Source organism: Haliotis rubra, unplaced genomic scaffold (assembly GCF_003918875.1).
Source record: "Haliotis rubra isolate DU_JTF1 unplaced genomic scaffold, ASM391887v1 Scf831, whole genome shotgun sequence".
Classification (NCBI taxonomy): domain Eukaryota; kingdom Metazoa; phylum Mollusca; class Gastropoda; order Lepetellida; family Haliotidae; genus Haliotis; species Haliotis rubra.
In genome coordinates this window covers 215,555-239,246 of record NW_025767559.1, presented here as the reverse complement: position 1 = coordinate 239,246, position 23,692 = coordinate 215,555, and the positions used below count along the sequence as shown (strand labels likewise).

The 23,692-nt window shown below is 42.2% G+C and overlaps 1 protein-coding gene across 4 annotated transcripts in view; it reads right to left on the bottom strand.

Moving 5' to 3' along the window:
* LOC124262348 overlaps nucleotides 1-23,692 on the bottom strand; it is a 57,470-nt gene that overhangs the window by 12,884 nt on the left and 20,894 nt on the right. Inside the window, exons 1-2 of one of the 4 annotated variants that reach the window (XR_006894562.1) lie at nucleotides 5,802-5,813; nucleotides 1,578-1,579 (exon numbers count right to left, since the gene is read on the bottom strand). The exons of the other annotated variants lie outside the window; for them this stretch is intronic. The gene's annotated coding sequence lies outside the window, so the exon portion shown is untranslated. Of the gene's footprint in view, nucleotides 1-1,577; nucleotides 1,580-5,801; nucleotides 5,814-23,692 lie in introns of those variants that run through there. 4 annotated transcript variants of the gene reach the window in all.

Sequence of the window (23,692 nt, the reverse complement as noted above, 5' to 3'; positions counted from 1 at the left end):
CTAATTAACTACCAAGACGTATTCAGAATTAAAAACTTTATTTTGATTTCTTGTCCTTAAGACTTTCTATATAGTCACCATCCACAGTTCACATTTCTCCCAATATGTTTTACCTTATGCAGATCGCCTCAACAGAACCTCTTATTTCATGGGACCCGTGAAGATCTTCAGCAACCCATGTTTGCCACAAAAGGCGACTATGCTTGTCGTAAGAGGCGACTAACGGATCGGGTGGTCAGGCTCGCTGACTTTGTTGACACATGTCATCCGTTCCAAATTGCACAGACTGATGCTCATGCTGTTGATCACTGGATTGTCTGGTCCAGACTCGATTATTTACAGACCGCCGCCATGTAGCTGGAATATTGCTGAGTGCGACGTAAAACTAAACTCACTCACTCTGATTTCATGGAAAACCCTCCACCTCTTTAATGACCTCAGTGGTATCGTCAAACCGACGTCCACATCTTGGCTCATCTGTGAGGGACATTTGAAAATTCCTTTTCCATCTCACAACAGTATCATAAGATGGACTATCTTCACCATCAACAGGTTTCATCTCCTCGTGAATCTGTCGGGCAGTGCAACCCTTCAAGTGCAATAACTTGACAACACTCCGCGCCTCAATCTTCTCCATACTTGGGGCTACTCGTGCTTAGGATCAACTAGCACCAGATTGAATCAAATGAAGTAAATAGCTTTTGGTCCATTAACTAGATAGGGATCACTGATGTTCCCTTCAAGTTTTCATAATAATTACTCAATAAATTCTGGCGTTAATTAGAGCTTTTTGATACCCCCTCGTATTTAACTGCAAAATACAAACGCCTTTGTGATTACATATAATACGTACTTCCCTTGATCAGTCTTGTATTTCGCATTACCATCAGCGACGATTCAGTGACACAGCTGTCCCTTCGATTTGGCTCCGGGGCGTGTCCTACTTGTGAAGTACCTCATCCACAAATTACACACAAGAACTCTATCCCGGGATCACGTCATCATAAGCCTCCAGGTAAATTACACAGTGAAATAAGTATGGCAGGCACCTTTTTCGCCAGAATAATTATAGTGTCATTATTTTCCAATGAATCATGAATGTATTATTTTGTAATATATTTCTGCTCACGTTCTGGAATATGTTTGCATTTTGTCTGAATAATGCTTGATTCTTTCATCGATCCTTGTTAGAACTCGTTTTGATAATGTTTCATTAAAGTTTGGATCCTGTAAGAGTCATGTTTTGAATCATTTTTGGATCGTACTTGAGTCAAGTTTGATTAATGTTTGGATCATGTTTAGATGCTCGCTTGATCATATGGGGATCGTGTCTTGTGTGAATGAGTCAGTTGTAGATTTACGCCGCTTTGAGTAACATTTTCAGTGGCGGGGGACACCAGAAATGGGCTTCACACATTGTACCCATGTGAGGAATCGAACCCGGATCTTCGGCCCGACTAGCGAACGCTTCAACGAGAAGACTACCCCACCGTCCCCGGTTTCTGGACCATGTTTGAACAATTTTATTATATTAATTGCAACTTGAATTATTCTTTGAGTTGAATGGAATTTCTCACCGCTGCTACGCCAAACACCATTATGTACGTAAATGTATTCCAACACGAATAGCTGCAAAATTGCAGATGCGAAGCAAAATTGACCCACTTCTCACTTCTGAAGTATTCATTGATTCAGTTCAAAGACCTGACCGAGGTTTAACAAACAATGTTCGCTCACACACACCCTGTCAGACACAAACATATCCCTCCAGCAGTGTACATCTTGCTATTGATTTTATTTTCTATTGGACTGAGTTGACTACGGCTATTCATCACGTAGACCTCACAGCATCGTCGTCAACGCAGACATTTGTTGACAGGCGTGACTGAGTGGGTTGACTTTTACGCCACTTTTAGCAATATTCCAGCAATACCACCACGAGGAACCAGAAATGGGCTTCACACTTTGTACCCATGTGGGAATCGAACCCGGGTCTTCAGGGTGACGAGCAAACGCTTTAACCACAAGGCTACCCTACCAACCCTGTTGACAGTACTTCAATCATCATCGACGCAGCGTGTTATATATTGGTCACCTGTATCCGACGTTGTCAACGGGTATATATCTACTTGTGGCTGTGTGTATTTCATCCACATGGTTGTATATCCAAATCTCGCTGTGTGTATTTCATCCACCACTTTTACATATCGTGATCACTTGCTTGTACATGGAAACTAGATAATTGTATCCATACATCGTATTGTTGTACATATGCATCCCGTGTTTTGTACATATCTACTTGTTGTACACGTCAATGCCATGATTGTATATTTATAACTTGGTTATATATCTTATTGTACACGTGTTGTACATAGTTATTTATAACTTGTCAATGCCATGATTGTACATAGTTATCTTATACATGGTTTGTATTTATATTTACTATCAAATGGTTCATGCATATTTACCGGTTGTGGTTGTTCAAGCACCGTTGTATATATCTACCACAACATCCGTTGTACATGTCACTCACATGATTGTACATATTTATAACTTGGCTGTATATATCTACCACATGTTGTACATGTCACTCACATGACTTGTACATGTCAATCACATTGTTGAACCCGTCAATCACATGGTTGTACACAGCTTCTATTTGTTGTCCATATCTGCCATGTGTTGTACATGTTTACCACGTGTTTGTACATATCTGCATCACGGCTGTACATGTCAACCAGATAGTAGTACCTTTGAGTGACATGGCTGTACATATTTACTTCGTGGTTTTATATATCTGCCACATGGCTGAGCATGTTTATCAAATGGTAATAAATTTGAGTCACGTGGTTGTATATATTTACCGCGTAGTTGTATGGTTGTATCTGCCACATGGTTGTACATGATTGTACATTTTACGTTGTGGTTTGTATATCTGCCATTTCTTCATGATTTGCCAACGTGGTTGTACATAATTACCGGATGGTTGGCACCCTTGTGGCTGTACACATCCACCGTACATAGATCTACAAGGTTGTACATATTTACCTTGTGGTTGTATATACCTTTACCACGGTTGTATGTTATTTATGTACTTGTGGTTGTATATATTTTTGTGGTTTGTACATATTTACCTTCTGCTTGTATATATCTACCACATGGCTGTACATATGTACCTTGTGGTTGTATATATCTACCACATGATTGTACATATTTACCTTGTGGTTGTATATATTTACCTTGTGGTTGTATATATCTACCACATGATTGTATATATTTACCTTGTGGTTGTACATATCTACCACATGGTTGTACATATTTACCTTGTGGTTGTACATATCTACCACATGGTTGGACATATCTATGTACCTTGTGGTTGTATATATCTACCATGGTTTGTATTTATCCTTGTGGTTGTACATATACCTACCACATGGTTGTACATATTTACCTTGTGGTTGTATATATCTACCACATGATTGTACATATTTACCTTGTGGTTGTATATATCTACCACATGGTTGTACATATTTACCTTGTGGTTGTATATATCTACCACATGGTTGTACATATTTATCTTGTGGTTGTATATATCTACCACATGGTTGTACATATTTACCTTGTGGTTGTATATATCTACCACATGGTTTATATTATTTATATTTATCTTGTGGTTGTATATATCTGTATATATCTTATATATCTAGCACATGGTTGTATATTTATTCTATCACATGGTTGTACAAATTCATCTGGGTTGCATAACCACATGGTTGAGCATGCAAATTCATCTATCAGCTGTCTATAACATGGACAGGAAGAACTCGTAAATGTCACTACTTTGATCACATGCCGCAATATTGTATATGTCTGACAAATCAGGTGTTTATCTGTCACACGGAATTATGCGAAGATCTAAATACCAGGGATCCGCTTCGCCACGTGATTGCACATATCTGCGCCCTTGTTGCCTATAGCTGACACGAGGCTGTATCACGCTGACACCTCTAATCACATGTTGCACATATAACAAGCACATTTCAACGCAACCGACTGTAATAAAGCCAGACGCGTATGAATACGAAATCCCGTGAATGAGATCCTGCCGCGCGACTTGACATCGCGCTTGCCCACACCGGCTGAGGGAGACAGTGGCCTGACGGGAGATATATTTATCAACTTCGTATCAAGTGTGACTGAGATATCAAATAGTTCCTTTGCATCAACACTAATCCCCAGAAATCGATAACAACTTCATCCGCTACACACGCACGTCGGGGAGAGGTTGGTGGAGACGGTGTCGTGACCCACGCTGCTGGTGATGCACATTGTGGGGTTTTATCTAAATCCGTTTTTTTATTGAGTGTGTAATTATGATATTGTGTGGGAGTTGGTGTTTGACACTGCTGAAACGGGGTTGGTTTGATGAGCGAGACAGATCTACCATCAGTTATCTCTCCTCACGCCTGCATCCAATCTCCTCCACCCCAGACCGCACAGCACACACCCTGATCTCAAATCGCCCACATCCAATCTCCGCCACCCCATACCACACTCAACTAGCCCCATCTCAACTCGCCCACATCCAATCTCCTCCACCCCATACCACACTCAACTAGCCCCCCATCTCAACTCGCCCCAAATCCATTCTCCGCCACCCCAGACCACACTCAACTAGCCCCATCTCAACTCGCCCACATCCAAACTCTGCCATCCCAGACCACGCTCCACTAGCCCCATCTCCCAACTCGCCCACATCCGAACTCTCCACCCCAGACCACACTCCACTAGCCCCATCTCAACTCGCCCACATCCACCTCCGCCACCCCAGACCACGCTCCACTAGCCCCCACATCTCAACTCGCCCACATCCAATCTCTGCCACCCCAGACCACACTCCACTAGCTCAACTCTCGCCCACATCCAATCTCCTGCCACCCCAGACCACACTCCACTAGCCCCATCTCAAGTCGCCCACATCCAGAGCTCTGCCACCCCAGACCACGCTCCACTAGCCCCCATCTCAACTCCTCGCCCACATCCATTCTCAAGCCACCCCAGACCACGCTCCACTAGCCCCCATCTCAACTCGCCCAATCCAATTCTCCTCCACCCCAGACCACACTCCACTAGCCCTGATCTCAAATCGCCCACATCCACCTCCGCCACCCCAGACCACACTCTACTAGCCCCTATCTCAGCTCGGACACATATCCAATCTCCTCCACCCCAGACCGCACAGCACACACCCTAATCTCAACTCGCCCACATCCAATCTCTGCCACCCCATACCACACTCAACTAGCCCCAATCTCAACTCGCCCACATCCAATCTCTGCCACCCCATACTACACTCAACTAGCCCCCTATCTCAACTCGCCCACATCAGATCTCTGCCACCTCAACCTCAACCCTCTGCCCTCACTCTCTAAATCTCCCTCCTTCTCCCTTCAGCCTCAGCCCATCTCCATTTGCCCATACCCCCATTTGCCCATATTTCGCTCATATGACGACGTGCATGCGTGTGTATGTGTATGTGTGGCTGCTTGTACTAGCCCAGACTTAAGCTGGTTTTATAGTGCTAGCCCACTGAGATACCATGCCGCAGTGAAGCATGAATACCACACACAGACACATTATACTGACTCCGAGCTGACTCCGAGCCGACCAGTCCTTGTTTTACCCAATTTCCCCCGCGCCAGGCAGGGACCAACAAGTACCATATTTTAACGTCTTTTGATATGACGCGGTCGGGGATCGAACCCGCGACCTTCTGCCCTACGGGCAGACGCTCTAACCACTACACCACGGAGGCAGTCTTTCAATTAACTACATAACAACGAGTAACCATAGCAAAACATGAGTCAATCGTGAATTCAAGCGGTTTAAACAGTTAGCGACACCACGAAGATCACAATAAAACCAATGGCTTGATCACTCATTGTCCGCATCCTCTGACTCTAAAGGTTTATTCATGTCGATGCGAGAACCATTTGAATATACACATGAAAACAAGTATCGTAACACCTGTGATTGTTAACCCACACAGAGTCAATTATATTCAGTCTAATCATATATCATTATCATGTTTGATTGCAGGATTATTCTGACCCTTCGGGCGCTCCATAGATTGATTGTAGATATGCACGTGCTACGACTAAAGGCGAGCACCAAGTGCAATACGTGTACCCGTCATTTAGAAAATATCAAGTTTCAGCAAACTGTTCTTACAGATCGATAAACTAATTGATTTCGTTGTTGATAAGGTAATAAGGGGCCTCCTCAACTGACAAGTGCGCAAAGACGGAAACTTATTGGTATGAGGTCTTTGAATGACATTTAGAAATGATATACAAAGGGAGGAGAGTTTGCATGGATATCGACTTCTGTATTATGAGGAACACAACGTTTCGGTGTGTATCCTTACTCCATTCACCTGATGAAGGTGTAAGGATACACTCCGAAACGTTGTATTCCTCATAACAGAGACGTTGATATCAATAAAAACGCTCTTCTCTTATTGGCATGTTGAAGGCTGGTATGTCGTTGAGGGCGATTGCCAGAAAACACCAGCTACCTAATGACGTTAAGGACCGACGCCGTTCAGGTTGACCACGAGTGACAATTCCTAGGGAAGATACATCCTTCTCAGAATCACAAGAATCATCCGTTAGTGTAACAATAAAAAGATGGCCTCCACGTCGTCGTTTGTCAAGTTAAATGGTCCAAAATCACCTACATTCGGTCGCGTGTAGAATCAGGCGAACTATCAGACATCTGTTGTTATCCCCGGATCACATAGTTTGGGGTCAAGGTCGACGTCATTGGAATTTGCTGAAAGGTTCAGTGGCTGGGCGAACGTCGGTTTCTCTTGTTCTTGACTGATGGCCAAGCTCGTGTTTACAAACGCAGAATCACTGCATATTCACAACGGAATATCCCGCAGCATGTACCTTTTGGCGGTGATACTTTGATAGTGTTTTTGTGCTTCTCAAATGACCGTAAACTTGATCACGTGACGATCATACAAAATCGGAGTTGACAACGGTATCCTGGAAAGCGTTATTGTACCACAGTTCGATGAGCATCATCTGAACACAAGGTCATTCTGCATGGATGACAATGCGACATCAAGCACGTGCAGTTGGTGATTTCTTGTGTCAAGAGACGTTAGCAAGTCTACCTGGGCCCGCCATGGGTCACGGAATGCGCAAGGGAGCGTTCGGTATAAAATCTAGATGTATTGGAACAAGCCCGCCATCATGACTGGAACGCAACGCCTCAAGGTCAACGTCAGCGTCTGATGCCATCAGGGAGGAGGAGGGTGGGGATGTTACTGCCGCTGCGGAGGTTAGTTAGTGATACTTATATGACTTCTTGAGGATTGTGTGCCAAACTACAGTTTTTCGTTCATTTGCGTTTAGATTTACCATAGACTTATTCTCAAAGGGTCAATTAAGTTAAATATGATAAATTCCCTTGCTCTGGTTAATGGTAACACATTGATGTCATGAAACATATGGCTTGTTGCGATACTTTTTTTTGTTGTGTATACAATCCATCCTGCTCAATTGTTACTTTCTGATAGCCCTACCCAACGTAAACATACATCCCGCTGCCCCGAGCTATCCCTCCCCCAGCAAACCCATCACATCTAACGTCTACCGTGGCTGTCATGCTCATACCACATCGCCCGTTCTTTTGTCGTGGCCTTTCCAGCGCCAGCCACTTAGTTTTACGAGGGAAACATGATGGCAAGACAACACCCTTGCTCACGTTTCTACCATGTACAGACTGAAACATCGTCATGTGTCTTTAGCAATTATTTTGTCACCTGAGTGAGCATCCTTCTACTTAAAAGCAGCATCTTCACATCATCCGCAGCAGAATAAGACTCGTAGGCCCCTTAGTTAACGCTATGATTGATTTCTGTATTATTCCGCGGGGTTATGAAGAAGCCAGACACCCGTCTTGAAAGCAGAGAAATGCAGCTCCAACCAACGTGTTAACACGCCTTCACACAAACAAGCTCCCGAACAGACTGTAGTTCGATAAAAGCTTTTGACACTTCGTCAGGCAAGAGAGTAGCGTTATATATGAGAGAATTAACTTTTTCTTGACAATTATGAATAAATGTTTTTGCTCCTACTATGTCTTTGGCTCAAGTGTATACATTCCAGACCTTTTTGTATATATCAGCCACTCGGGTGTACATATCGGTCATAGAGTTGTATATTTCAGTCGAATGCATGTTAATAGCAGACACGTGCATGTTCTTGTCAGTCCCCAGTGAGCTAATATATAGCATGATACTCCTGCATGTATAATATATAGCGGCTTGTGCTTTCTGATATCAGATAGTTACAAGTCTACAGCAGGCACGTGCATGTATATTGCAGACTCATGCATTCTGATATCAGGCATGTACAAGCATATAGCAGATGCATGCTTGTATATATCAGATACGAGTGCGTCTTTAGCAGACGCGTGTTTGTATGTAGAATATTCACTCGAGTACATAGCAGACGGTGGGTATATATAATAAATGCGCGGAAGTATTCAGAAGACGCGTGCATGCATATATCATATACAAGCAAGTATTCCGGAGGCACGTGCATGCATCTACCACATACGTACAAGTATTAATAAGACGCCTGTCTGCATATATGCCAAATACGTACAAGTATTCAGAAGGCGCGTGCATGCACATATCAGATACGTACGAATATTCAGAAGACACGCGCATGCACATATCAGATACGTACAAGTATACAGAAGACACGCGCATCGTATACGTGCAAGTATGCAGAATACACGTGCATGCATATAGCATATACGGACAAGTATAAATAAGAGGCGTGCATGTATATTCCATGCAGAAGGGATGGGTATTTCTCTGCCGACATTGTATATATCTTTTTATAAGGTTGCATTCATTTGTCAAGTGGTTATATGTATTCGCCAAAAGTAACAAAAAAAGGGTGTTGCAGACCCGTTGCAATATACGGAGAAACTGTCATGTATGGAATTGAAATTACACGTACGGCGTAATAAGGAGTAACACTACATCTGCACCATCCTCAATGTCGTGGAGTTACACATCAGGGCTACTGGATGTCTAGCGGAAAAACGAACTGTATTGAGCAGCCACAAAATCCACCAGAATCAATGATCCAGAGACTCGCGGCTTCACAAGACGCCAGAGAATGAAGACGATGCAAAAGTTCCATATAGAACATTACCCTTTAACCCTGTAGGTCTCAGACATGGTGATAAACTACGGCCCCTGTACCCCGTGGATCGAACCGTTCCCTCCCGTATTGGATGGAGAACCCAGGGGATGAGGCTCTGCTATTTAATTAAGGTTCTCGTTGCTGGTCAATTTGTTACTGGTCAGAAAATCCATAAATGATCAAAGTACCGGACTCTTGACCATTGATTCCGGACATTCGGAGTAGTCGTGAAGCACCAGGCACCCAGATGTCATGACGAGGTTAGACGGCTCTTGAGGGTGGACATTCTACACCTTGTCTATTGTAAATTCAACCTTGGCCAAGGTACCAATCGTCTTCCCACAGAACTGAAGAGACCCCCGTGGTTAACTTGACATGAACTTCTGAATAGGGAAGATGGATGGAGATTGCAAGGAAAGATCGTTACATTGGGTTACTTGAGCCCCACGCCAAGCACAGGAATTGCCTACCAGGAGAGATAATTAACTTTGATGAAATGAACATGTTGATTGTCGACCTCCAAATTACCGCCATCTCAGAATGGGGCAAATATGCTGACACAAACGGCAGGCAGCAAATGCTCGGGTTCATTCATTGTCCTTTAATGTCCCCACTGCTCAAGAACCATTTGAAAAGAGAATAAACAAGCAGCAAAGAATCTTTCAACTGATTAACATTAGTTAAGTGAGACAAAAATATCCGCCCAAGCTTGAAATTGATTGGATTCATTTGTAAAATGCGTTTTGTTAAAGATTTTAACGTACACACAATGTGAATAGGCTGAATCCATATACTGAGGGGAAAAAATAAGGGATCACATGAAAAGCCCAAGTGTTCCTTTATTTGTTTCCAAGGTTTCTTCACAAGCTTTGTATCGCATAGCTTGTGAAGAAACCTGGAAACAAATAAAGGTACACTTGTGCTTTCATGTGATCCCTTATTTTTTTCCCTCAGTATATTATGATAATAAATAAAACGACAAATATTAAGTTTCTATATTTATATAAAAAATTGTCCCCAAAGCCGAGACGCTTGTCCGAATGCACCCTCTCTAAAACCGGTTTCGATTCGTGAATATAATACGTCAGAATTTGCACAGAAATCAACAGTTTTACTGTAAATCGTTTAAAACGTGGGGATCAAATACAATACCACGCTACTTCTCGTTAGATTACGACACCCCTGAACTTCCTATCATGTCGCTTCCTTTTGGTCAGATACCGTAGGTTTTTCACTCGCCTCGTAAGGGGGTAGCCTAGTGGATAAAGCGTTCGCTCGTCACGCCGAGGACGCGTGTTCGATTCCCTACATGGGTACAATTTGGGGAACCCATTTCTGGTGTCCCCCGCCGTGATATTTCTGGAATATTGCTAACTGCGGCGTAAAAGTAAACTCACTGCTATTTAACACCACCGAGACAATATCAAAGCAATAGCACATCGTCAATAAGCTAGTGGTTGATACAATGAGCACATCGTTGTCAGGATACGAGTAACGTTGGTTCAAAGGACTTGAACGGAATCAACGGCCAGAGGGTTGAGTCGCTTCTCTCAAAGCATAGGTTACAGATGACATATTCTGGATTCCACATGCGGTTAACCTCTATATTCACATGTTCATATTATAATTTATGATATGTAAAATTATGCATTATATTTCGCTTGGTAATGCATGACAATCATTAGCATACAATCCGTAACAGCGGAGATAAAAATAGTGTGTATGTTTCTGTTCATGTCACCATGCTCAGCGTATCAATGTGCACACGGATGTTATTTACGGATCCCCGGAGTTCATATCACATTACGAATCACCCTATCGGGTACCCATCATGTGAACAGGGGCGTGTATCGATCTTAATATCACAATGAGCCACCGCATGTAACGTGTGTTTCACTGTAGACCAGATCTAGAAATGCTCTGGAGTTCAGCTGCACTGTACCCAACAACGAACTTCAATCAAGGTTGCTTTACTTCGCAAGATAGGTGGTCTGCGCGCTGTACATTCGACCAGGTGCCTCCACAGATGGTGATGATGATGATGATGATGATGACGAATAATTTCATGATGATGATGATGATGATGATGGATAATTTGATGATGATGCTGACGATGATGATGATGATATTCTAGCTCTATGGCAGTGGTCCGTAAATAAACGGGTCTGGACCAGACAATCCAGTGATTAATAGCATAAACATCGGTCTACGTATATAGGATACGATGACAATTCGAACTCGGATCTTCACAGCTCACCCCAGATGTAGACACCATGTCGTTACGCTATATGAGTATCGTGAGTGATGGGTATTGAGTAGTGAGTGATGGGTGTTGAGTAGTGAGTATTGGGTATTGAGTAGTGAGAGATGGGTATTGAGTAGTGAGTGGTGGGTATTGAGTAGTGAGTGATGGGTATTGAGTAGTGAGTGATTGGTTTTGAGTAGTGAGTGATGGGTATTGAGTAGTGAGTGATGGGTATTGAGTAGTGAGTGATGGGTATTGAGTAGTGAGTGATGGGTATTGAGTAGTGAGTGATGGGTATTGTGAGTGATGGGTATTGAGTGAGTATTGAGTGAGTGATGGGTATTGAGTAGTGAGTGATGGGTATTGAGTAGTGAGTGATGGGTATTGAGTAGTGAGTGATGGGTATTGAGTAGTGAGTGATGGGTATTGAGTAGTGAGTGATGGGTATTGAGTAGTGAGTGATGGGTATTGAGTAGTGAGTGATGGGTATTGAGTAGTAAGTGATGGGTTTTGAGTAGTGAGTGATGGGTATTGAGTAGTGAGTGATGGGTAGTGAGTGATGGGTATTGAGTAGTGAGTGATGGGTATTGAGTGATGGGGTAGCGAGTTTGAGTACCGAGTAGTGACTTGTGGGTATTTAATGATGAGCATTGAGTCGTGAGAAATGAGTGTTGGGTATTGAGTATTGAGTATAGAGTAGTGAGCGTTGGATATTGAATAGTGGGTAGTGAGTGTTAGGTACTGAGTAGAGAGTGTTGGGTCTTGAATAGTGAGTAAAAAGTGTTCCGTATTGAGTATAGAGCAGTGAGTGCTGGGCATTGAGTATAGAGTAGTGAGTGCGGGGCATGGAGTATAGAGTAGTGAGTGTTTGGTACTGAGAATAGAGTAGTGAGTGCTGGGCATTGATTATAGAGTAGTGAGTGATGGGCATTGAGTATAGAGTAGTGAGTGGTGGGCATTGAGTATAGAGTGGAGTGCTGGGCATTGAGTATATAGAGTGTGAGCATGGAGCATAGAGTATGCTGGGCATTGAGTATAGAGTAGTGAGTGCTGGGCATTGAGTATAGAGTAGTGAGTGCTGGGCATGGAGTAGTGAGTGTTGGGTACTGAGTAATGAGTGTCATGGTTTGAGTATTGTGTATTTAGTTGTGAGTACTGAATAGTGACGTGTATGTATTGAACAGCCATGAGAGAATAGTGACTTGTTAGTGGTTGACGCGTCTTCTGGGTATCGAGTAGTGAGCAGCGAGTTGTGAATAGAAAGAAGTTAGTTGTAAAAAATAATGAGTAGCGAGTAGTGAAGAATATGACATATCAAGCATTAGAAAAATCGAAAAAACGTTCGGTGTGACCATTTTCACGCTTGAACCACTGGCCCACCTCTCGCTCCTGGAATCTATATAGGCGGCGATAAAAAAGGATTATGACCTCATGCATGCCGCTCTCAAGGGCATTAAATTGCCACTGACGAAACCTCGGAAACGTCCGAGAAGCCCGAGGAATATCCGAGAAACCTTAGGAACGACACTCATTGATTCACCAACGGGATGACATTACAGACCCTGCCTTCATCGACCACGCACTAATTACAGGCAAATTCCTTTCAAAACAAACCAATCCCCGCAGTGCATCATTTCACGAAAAATGAAACTCCGAGGAAGGAAAAATTAATTTCCTTCAATAATTGCCCACCGCACAGCCACAAATTCGAATCCCGTTTGAAACTTGACCAAAGACCACGTCGCAAGACTCTCCCTAACTATCATTAACTCTGACGATGCATGTCAAAATCCATACTATGCTTTAGATGGCAGAGTTTAGATGGTAGGTTTTATTGTAACTGTACACTGACAACTCGACCACTGGTAGTGTCAGATCGATATGTGCCGTGTCGGGCGAGCCCCACACACCCTTAGGCCAAGGAATCAGCGGCAGTACATAGAGACGGATCTGTTCTGTGTTGTGCTATTGTTACTGTAAGCTGTAGGCAATGGCGGAATCATTGTGTTTGGTAGGACAATGCTTCTGAGGTTTGTTTGCCATATTGTGCATCCAGGATGCTTGGGGTTGGAGACAAACAGCGTCAGCATAGTAAACACGCCTTCGGCATCCGGTTAGTATTGTTGAGAAGGACGTGGCTGTTTAAATGACTCACATGCCTTTGTTGGAGTGAGATAGAGAGATAAAGAGAGACAGAATGATTGAGATAAAGATTGGTTGACTGAGAGTGATTGAGAAAGAGAGTTTGTGTGAGAGAGTGAGGTTGAGAGACAGATTGAATGAGTGAGAGAGACTGAGAGAGTGAGATTGAGAGACAGATTTAGTGAGAGAGAGATTGTGTGAGGAAGTATATGGGAGAGTGAGAGGGGTTAAATGAGAGTGAGTGAATGAGAGAGCGAGAGAGTTGAGAGAGTTTTAGTGAGATTGAGAGAGAGAAAGAGTGATGGAGTGAAAGAAACTGGGAGAGAGTGAGATATAGGGAGAATGGGAGAGAGTGAACGGGGTGTTGAGTGAGAGTGATTAAGAGAGATTGAGGGTGAGATACTGAGTGAAAGAGAGAGTGAGTGAGTATGGATTTACGCCGCTTTTAGCAGTATTCCAGCAATATCACGGCGGGGGACACCAGAAATGGGCTTCATCGGTACCCATGTGGGGAATCGAATGTGGGTCTTCGCTGTGACGAGCCAACGCTTTGACCACAATGCTACCACACCGCCCCTGAAAGAGAGAGATTGAGAGAGAGAGAGAGAGAGAGAGAGAGAGAGAGAGAGAGAGAGAGAGAGAGAGAGAGAGAGAGAGAGAGGAGAGAGAGAGAGGAGGAGAGAGAGAGCTATTCTACAATGACAGTTGACATCCAGAGTAAGCGAAAGTGAAAGAATGTAGAGAGAGAGTGTGTGTCTGGGGGTGGAGGGTGGGCCATGACAGCTGTGTGGTGTGTGTGTGTGTGTGTGTGTGTGTTGCTTCAACGTCGCTTTGAGAGAGAGAATGTGTTTGCTTCAACGAGAGAGAATGACACCTGACATCCACAAACACAGCTGTCACTGCCTGGGAAGTAACAGCTCTAATCAATCATGGTTCAAGTATGATTTCCGCTGACCAATCAAGTGAACATAGAAGGTTCCCCTGACCACAATAAACAACACCTGTGCTACAGGTACACAATCCCTGTCCAAATTCATATGTTCTGACATGGTACTAACAACTCTTGAAGTGAGTGTGTCTAGTTTTACGCCGCTTTAAGCAACATGACCGCGGGGGACACCCGGAATTGGCTTCACACACTATACCCAAGTGGTGAATCGAACCCGGGTCTTCGGCGTGACGAGCGAACGCTTCTACAACTAGGCAACCCCACCTCCAACAAATCTTGAAACACAATCAGAGGTGACTGACGATTATAGTTTTTTTTTCACCCCAGCGGGACGTCACTTTCCGCAGAGGACTGCGGCAACATGAAAGACCGGGCGAATAGCTCATGCATTTGTGAAAATACGGTGTAGTAAGTGAGTGAGTGAGTTACAATCAACGTGGAAAGGCGTTAGACGTGTACCAGTGTCCCATTTGGTGGAAGCTACCGGAATGTTGCTGTCTAACTAGTAACCATTGAGTCGGAACCTGCAAACATATATCCCATGTTCCTGCTACGTCAAAGGACCCGTGAAGATCCGGGTTAGAATTGATCTTCAGGAACCCATGCTTGTAAGAGGCGACTAACGGGATCGGGTGGTCAGCCTCGCAGACTTGGTTGACACTTGTCATCGTATCCCAACTGCGTATAGCGATGCTCATGCTGTTGATCACTGGATTCTCTGGTCCAGACTCGATTATTTACAGACCGCCGCCATATAAATGGAATATTGCTGAGTGCGGCGTAAAACAAATCTCATCGCGTCATCACGAGTCACGTCAAAGGGACACAACGCTGCGCAATGAAAGTTGACGTCCCAGGCCTGTCAATGGTGCCCTTTATACTTCAACCGGGTTTATTCAATCTGCAGGAACGTGTCATCCACACGAACAAAGATTCAAAACAGGATACCATCCGCTAAATAAACGCCACATCATCATTACGTGATCAATCTTATAAACTTCCCATCTTTTTTGCTAAGCGACAAATAAGCACCTTTGTATTTACGAAGGATCGATTTTCTGTATCTAATTACTGGAATACGTTACCCTTGCGGAACTGACTTGCTTGTGTATGTTTCAAGATGGAAATGTGTTTATTGTCAGAACCTTCTGCAGAACAAATACAGTCTGTTTGTATACGTTCTTGCAGCTTTCCATTAACACGCAGCTGAGGTGCAATCATCACAGCAAATAATGGCTGTCAGATATGTGCATCCCTTTAAATAAATGTTGACAAACATAAGTAATGTAGGGGAATGAATAATTTACAAGGGTAATTTTCCAGGTCCTAACTTGGGTCAAACGGACTCATTCGTCATCGCAAAGACAGGTTTCCGTAGATTTGTCCTAACTGGGAAAGATGAATTGTTAGTCCGTGGCAGTTACCAGTGGGTCTTGTCAAGTGCTATGTGATACATCAATTATATGTTTATTTGGATGAAGGTAATCAGAAGACCAAAGCATCTGGTTCCATCTCTGATCCTGCACTACCCTTGTTGATTGTTTCAAACAAGAAAACATTGCCTGTGAAATTGGCTTTAACAGCGGATGGTTGTATTTTAAGAGACTTTATTTGGACAATTGGCAAATGTATTTTAAGCGTTATTGCAGATTGGGGAAAGCATGTTAGATCCCCATCAATCGGCGCTCCTGCCAGTTAGCAGGGCACTCCTTTCAAGAGAATGTTTGGGCGTATTTAGTCAGCGTTCCATGTAAGTCTCAGAACATGTGTTTTTCAAATGCGTCTTCATTCCAGTCTGTGGACGTTATTAAAGACTGGTGGGGTGATTGTGTTGCGTTTCTTTCCTCTTCAATTGTGTCCTTGTCCATGTTTCAAATTGGTCGTGTTATAGTGCTTGCTTGCACAGACTGGCCGTATCTTAGTGCGTGCATCACGACGATTTGAATACGTCTTGATTGGTCGTATCGCAGTTCATGCTCCCAAACAGCTCATGCTTTAATACCGGTTCCTGCATGCTTCCAGACTGGTAGCCTGTTCTCCAATACTGGTCGTGATGTAGTGCACACTTCCAGACTATTTGTATCTTGGCAGTTTTAGTTAAGACTGATCGTATCCCAGTAACTGCTTTAAGACCGGTCGTATCTTAGTGCATGCTTCAAGACCGGTCGTATCGTAGTGCATGCTTCACGGTCGGTCGTATATTAGTGCAGGCACAGGGCCGGTCGTATCTTAGTGCAGGCACAAGGCAGGTCGTATCTTAGTGCAGGCACAATGCTGGTAGTATCGTAGTGCATGCTTCAAGGCCGGTCGTATCGTAGTGCATGCTTCAAGGCCGGTCGTATCGTAGTGCATGCTTCATGGCCGGTCGTGTCTTAGTGCAGGCACAGGGCCGGTCGTATCTTAGTGCATGCTTCATGACCGGTCGTATCTTAGTCCATGCTTCATGACCGGTCGCAGGCACAATGCTGGTAGAATCGTAGTGCATGCTTCAAGGCCGGTCGTATATTAGTGCAGGCATAAAGCCGGTCGTATCTTAGTGCAGGCATAAGGCCGGTCGTATCTTAGTGCAAGCACAAGGCAGGTCGTATGTTAGTGAAGGAACACGGACGGTCGTATCGAAGTGCATGCTTCAAGGCCGGTCATATCGTAGTGCATGCTTCAAGGCCGGTCGTATCGTAGTGCATGCTTCATGGCCGGTCGTGTCTTAGTGCAGGCACAAGGCCGGTCGTTTCTTAGTGCATGCTTCATGACCGGTCGTATCTTAGTCCATGCTTTATGACCGGTCGCAGGCACAATGCTGGTAGTATCGTAGTGCATGCTTCAAGGCCGGTCGTATATTAGTGCAGGCATAAAGCCGGTCGTATCTTAGTGCAGGCATAAGGCCGGTCGTATCTTAGTGCAAGCACAAGGCCGGTCGTATGTTAGTGAAGGAACACGGACGGTCGTATCGAAGTGCATGCTTCAAGGCCGGTAGTATCGTAGTGCATGCTTCACGGTCGGTCGTATCTTAGTGCAGGCACAAGGCCGGTCGTATCTTAGTGCAGGCACAAGGCCGGTAGTATCGTAGTGCATGGTTCAAGGCCGGTAGTATCGTAGTGCAGGCACAAGGCCGGTCGTATCTCAATGCATGCTTCATGACCGGTCGTATGTTAGTGCATGCTTCATGACCGATCGCAGGCACAAGGCCGGTCGTATCAGCATCTACATTACTCTAATCAGTCTGGGCTGAGCTCGTCCCTCACGGCGTAAACCGTCATGAGTACAGTTAACACAAATTATCATAAATACATACTGATTGGTCAAATAACTATCCCATTTACTGTATATCGATATACACTAAGGGAATCCCGGGAATCGTTTTGATACAGCAACATCCGCCTAGATAACGAAATTGTCAGAATTCGGAACCTTGGAGCATCACCGACTGTGAAGGACTGTATAATAAAAACAAGTGAGTGAGTGTTTGGTTTTACGCCGCTTTTAGCAATAGTCTAGCAATATCACAGTTGATGACACAAAAAATGGGCTTCACAGATTGTGCCCACGTTGGGAATCGAACCCGGGCCTTCATCGTGGTGAGCAAACGCTTTATCCACTAGGCTACCCCACCGCCCCTTATAAAAGCTAATGAGAAAAAATATTCATAATATCTTTGCAAATGTAATTTGACTTGAAAAAATGGACAACTGAGGTCAAAAACATGCATTTGACCAGAAAACATATTGTATGTGTATTCGCTCTGATTATGTAATACAAGGCTAAAACAGGCGGACTGAATCGTATTAATTGTTACTTCACCAAAATACCAATGCAACTGAACAAATGTGGTATTTCCTCATTTGAAACCTTACAGCTAATACCTACTTATCTCTGCTGAAGATTTTGTTAATGATCGGATAAATGCGAACAGTATGTCTTCTCTCAAAAGGGGAAGTCAACATGGTTTGGGGGACGACGGTATGGATACTATCTTCTCTGCTCATCCTCTATAATATTATACAAAAACTATGTATTCCAGGTATGGTTTTTGTGGTGTTCTCAAAATACATGCGTGGAGTGTTTTGTCAGAAAACATAAAGTATCTGTTACGCTATTAGATTACGCCATTGCGAACTACAAAGCAAAAGGACGTAATAAATTCTTCTGTTTATTTGTTCAGACATTTGATCAGGTTTCAAGTACTGATTTGTATAATTTCCAACGTAATAAGAACAAAGATGATTTCCAGATCAGAAACACAATAAAATAGAATGGAGTTCTAAGACGGATGCCAAGGATATTGGAATTCTTCGGCTGGTGTGACTGGCAAGCAATCTTGGCGCTTGGAATTAAACAGAATTGCCCATCATTTTACAGACATATTGAGCGTGAATGCAGTTTCGCTCAATCAGCAAGATAGAATCAGTTACGAATTTTCTTTATTCTGACTCACTGGTGTCATATGTTTGACATTGTCGAGTTTTACGCAAGTTGATTTTAGTTCTAAAAACTGTTGGCTTTACATAAACGTGATATCGCGATTATGTTGTTGGGTGTATAAACAAATTGAATGAATCAGTATTATTATTGTTATTCTTATACATTTTTACGGATTAAAATATATGAAGAGTGTTCATGTGATCCTGGCTGGTCAGGCTCATCTCCAGCTCATGGCCATGGGTCCCTATAGTCGCAGGCCAGAGATCAAATGGGACTTCTCCCTGGAAGCACTGCCTAGTCGAGCCCAATAAGACCTTTTCAGTAAAGGTGTAGGCGCCCCACCACTGTTGTATTACCCAGAGAGTCAGAAGAGATTTGTTCCAAGCAGAAAACCAGGTCACTCAGCCAATGCCAAGTTAATACTCGGCAATATTTCAGCCATACAGTGATGAGAAAGTTTTGCAAATCCAGTAAATATTATGTTGTTGAAGGACTGTAAATTAACTAGAGTTTTACAGATGGTGCCTAAAACTAGCATGTAAACCTAAAACCATTTTATTTACGAAGACAATACAATATAAAAACAGGCTATAGGTCGCCAACTACTGAAGGTAGATCATCATACTAGGGACCATGGGGACCTTCAGTGCTTTTTATACATACATAGACCCTAGTTGGATTTACACCATCCCTTCAGCCGCTGGTGACTGTAGGAAAATGTAGTGGAAATTTAAAATAACAAATCTACTACGTTTAAAAAATCTGGTAAGTTTTGTTAGAAAAAAAATAATTTGAAAGTGTTGGGACTTACGTACCGCCATTTAACAGATTGGGAGGTACCATACCTGAGCACTAAATACAATACGTAGTCAGATAATTTGGTAATAAGCGTGAGGTTACGAAGCGAGGTCGGCATATTGACCAAGAAGCTTGTCAATAACATTTGTGCCAAAGGAGAGAAGATTCCATGATATAGATAACTTCATCAGTTTTATCAAAATGGTGAAGGACAGATTTGTTGGCATGGATACGCCCAAGATTATAAATTCCAGTGAATTCTATAATTTTCATTCTCAGTGGCGTCCTCTACACATCTGGGTCGTACCATGATTTGAGTCAAACCTCAATCATGGCGAAGGAGCTAGCCACGCCCTCATGTCGGGTAAGATACTGTTTTTCTGTCAACCCTGGACATTCACTGCCAATTACATTACGTTGTCTATTTCGTTATCTACATATTGAATTACATTTTGATGCAAATTCACACACTGGCGGTTTCAAGTGGGACGCGACTGGTCCTGAACAACAATGAGAAAGCCCCAGTTTCAACTTTCAGAACAGCGGACTTCATCAAAGCGAAGGAATCTGCAAGGTTACTCTTCTCCTCAATACTTATTACGCATAACTGCAAACATCTTATCCACTAGGTTTCTCATGATCGGTTGTTGAAAAGTACTCTTACTGTAAGCATTATATTATATATAATATTCCAAACATATAAAAAGAACAGATCGTGATAACGTGATTTTATTTTTGGATATATAATCATGGTCCTATGAAAATTAAATGAGCTAGTTCCTTGAATTCGATTGCAAACATCTGCTTCTGTGGAATCAGTAATTTCGTATTACCTTTCAAATGAGGTCATTTTACAAGAAAAGAGTGTTGTATGAATTATATATCTACTTAGTGCTTAAAACAGATGCAGATGAATGATGTATATGTAAGTCAAATGTCTCCTTGCCAAACCTCCACCACTGAGGACATGATTGGCATTGATGTGTGAGCTGCAGCAAGTGATTGAGCTGCAGCAAGTGATTGAGCTGCAGCAAGTGATTACGCTGCAGCAAGTGACTATACCAAGTATCAGTTTTGCGAGATAGATCCATAGGATGATGTTACAAAACGCAATCAAAGTATTCACTGCAAAATAAGACTGGGCTGAAATAACCTAAATGCCCATAAATTTGCCCGTTTCCTTTAGTATATTTCCACTTCTATTGTGGCTGTCACCATGACGCCAGTCACTTTTTATGTGTGTAAATTTTTCTGACGTTCGATCTAGATGTTTCTTCTATGAAAATGGTTTTGATCTACAATCAGTTTAATATGGAAATTGTTCATTTTCTCATGAAATTAATCCAAATATTTTGAACTCTGACTATTTTATCTGACAAAACGTTTCTGTAGCTAACTTCCTTCTATATCATGTATTGTGTATTTACTATTAGACCATTACTTATTACTATAACTTTTAAGTGTGTTTTCTAGTGTTGACAAGTAAACTTTGTATTATGTATTACTTTTGTATCGGAGAGGTATTCATATGGGCGTAATGCCCGTTTACAGATCCATTCATTTATTGAATAAAATATTGTATAAATCACACAAGATCCCATTCAGATCGAAAGTTCGCACAGATTGTAGCAGCACCATACTTGCATCCGGGAGTACTTGTACAAACGTGATACCCCGTAGGGCCAGCACCTATTCACGATTGCCTCACAATAACCCTCATATAATTGAGTTAATATCCATTGCAGTGTTTAACCAAATTACCCCGCTGAATTGTTGTAAGTAGCGACATGGATATTCGAACAGGTGACATTGGAACTGAAATGTATGGCAGCCTCGGCGTATGTCTAGACATAAGCAGAACTTCTCTAACAATGGACACGTATTTGATTCTGAACCAATCATAAAATCATTATAGTGTCAACGAAAATTTAAATATAGCTATGAATACAAAGGATGTGTATTGCTTACATTTAGTTATGTGTAAAGACCCTATTTATACTTATGGGCGTGCATCATTTTCAGTTTGCCAACACGACTCAATTCATTTACTCGTAAATACGTGACTTGCCTTTCACTTAACAAATATATCCCTCTTTTCACACTTCGAAACATGTGATTTCCAAACGTCACTATTTATAATCATTGGAAATATGATGTTTCGAAGCGTTAAGGTTTTCAAATAGCGTGGAAATGTTTGACATTATAGACAATCATGTTAATTGTTTAAAGTGGATCAAATGGTTCTGAGCCTGAGATAAAAGCTTTTCATAAATATCGTGTTACTGACGTCACTTGTTGTCACAGATGTGTATACACTAAAGGTGGAGGTAATCGAACACATTATATCGCTGTCACAAGCGAATGAAATAAACAGGCTTGAGGCCTTTCCAGAAGTGACAAACTTGCAGAACGTGGAGTGACCAAGTATATACTTTTGAATTGTTGTTTGGACACTGGCTAGGACTGGTGAACCAAGATTTGATCCATAATCTTAAATCTCAAACATTTTGATGACTGCATTTTCCTTACATTGATCCAGTTTTGAAAAGCCATGGGCCTATGTTTATTTTCTCATTATCAACGAAACAATTATCTCAATTTACTTTTTTAATTCAATTTAATTTTTTTTTTGACGAACAATATCTTCCACCACAATTTCACGATTACCCCGTTTTGCCATATGGGGCGTATCCTTTATCAACCTGTCCTCGTAATGGTAATTACCGTGTTTACAAATTATTGATTTGAATGTCTTTGTAGTTTGCATAATCTGATAAACTTCATTTCATGTAAATCCTGTACAACGTCATCCTGAATAGTTCGGTAAAGGAATGGATGATCATTGGCATGAGATACTTCAAACAAGCACACACAATTACAAATAATTATTGTCAAAGAAAATCAAACAGATGTAATTTTCAATAATTATGACATGTCTTTGCTTGATGTTTCAACTGAGAAGTTCCAGTTGAAGAGACTAATTGAATAAGCCTATTGTACTTTGATTTTGTACAAACCTTTGAAATAAACCTCCCCTGAATAATACTAAGTTTATAATTATCATCCATATGGACACAATCAATGATTCGTCAATGGTATTTCAAAATGCTCTTCCATGTTGCAAACAATTCAATCATTGGGGTCTTTCATGGGTCATTACGATTCTTTATGTTCGCAAATGCGTTTCACGTTCAATATCGAGTATGGCATTCATGTTGTTGCCAATAGTTAATGTGTGAGACATGTCTCTGTTTTGAGGAGTTTCTCTCACTAATGTGTGAGACATGTCTCTGTTAAGAGGAATTTCTCTCACTAACGTGTGAGACAGGTCTCTGTTAAGAGGAGTTTCTCTCACTAACGTGTGAGACAGGTCTCTGTTAAGAGGAGTTTCTCTCACTGGATTGCTGATTGTTTCCTTTAGCTCTTCAATTATATCTTCATGTAACTATTGTATTTTTCTGAAAAAATATATCAAAATGAAATTTTGTTTTTGTACTGCATGGTCTAAAACAGATAAGTAAATGCTTGAATTTGGATCAGATAAACATCAGATAAACATCAGATATTATAAGCAACTCTCCACGACCCAGGAACGGTAACTCTCAATCTATGATGTCCATATGTGTGACCAAATCCGTCCAGGTGGCTCATTCGTAAAACGTGATGTACTTGCCCCCAATTTTACCCATAGCATTTCCTGGTGATTTTACTCTACTCTGTATATGATTCCGAACTTGGACCTTTGGGTTTGTTAAACAATAATACTGCCAAGAAAAGAACTACTCAAGATCATGAAAGGTGGTTATCTTACATAATGTGAACAAAACATATGCTGTCAGCTTGATCAAGACAGGTCAGCTTAAAAGAAAGGCCGAAAATAATAAAAGGTCTTAGACAAATACATAT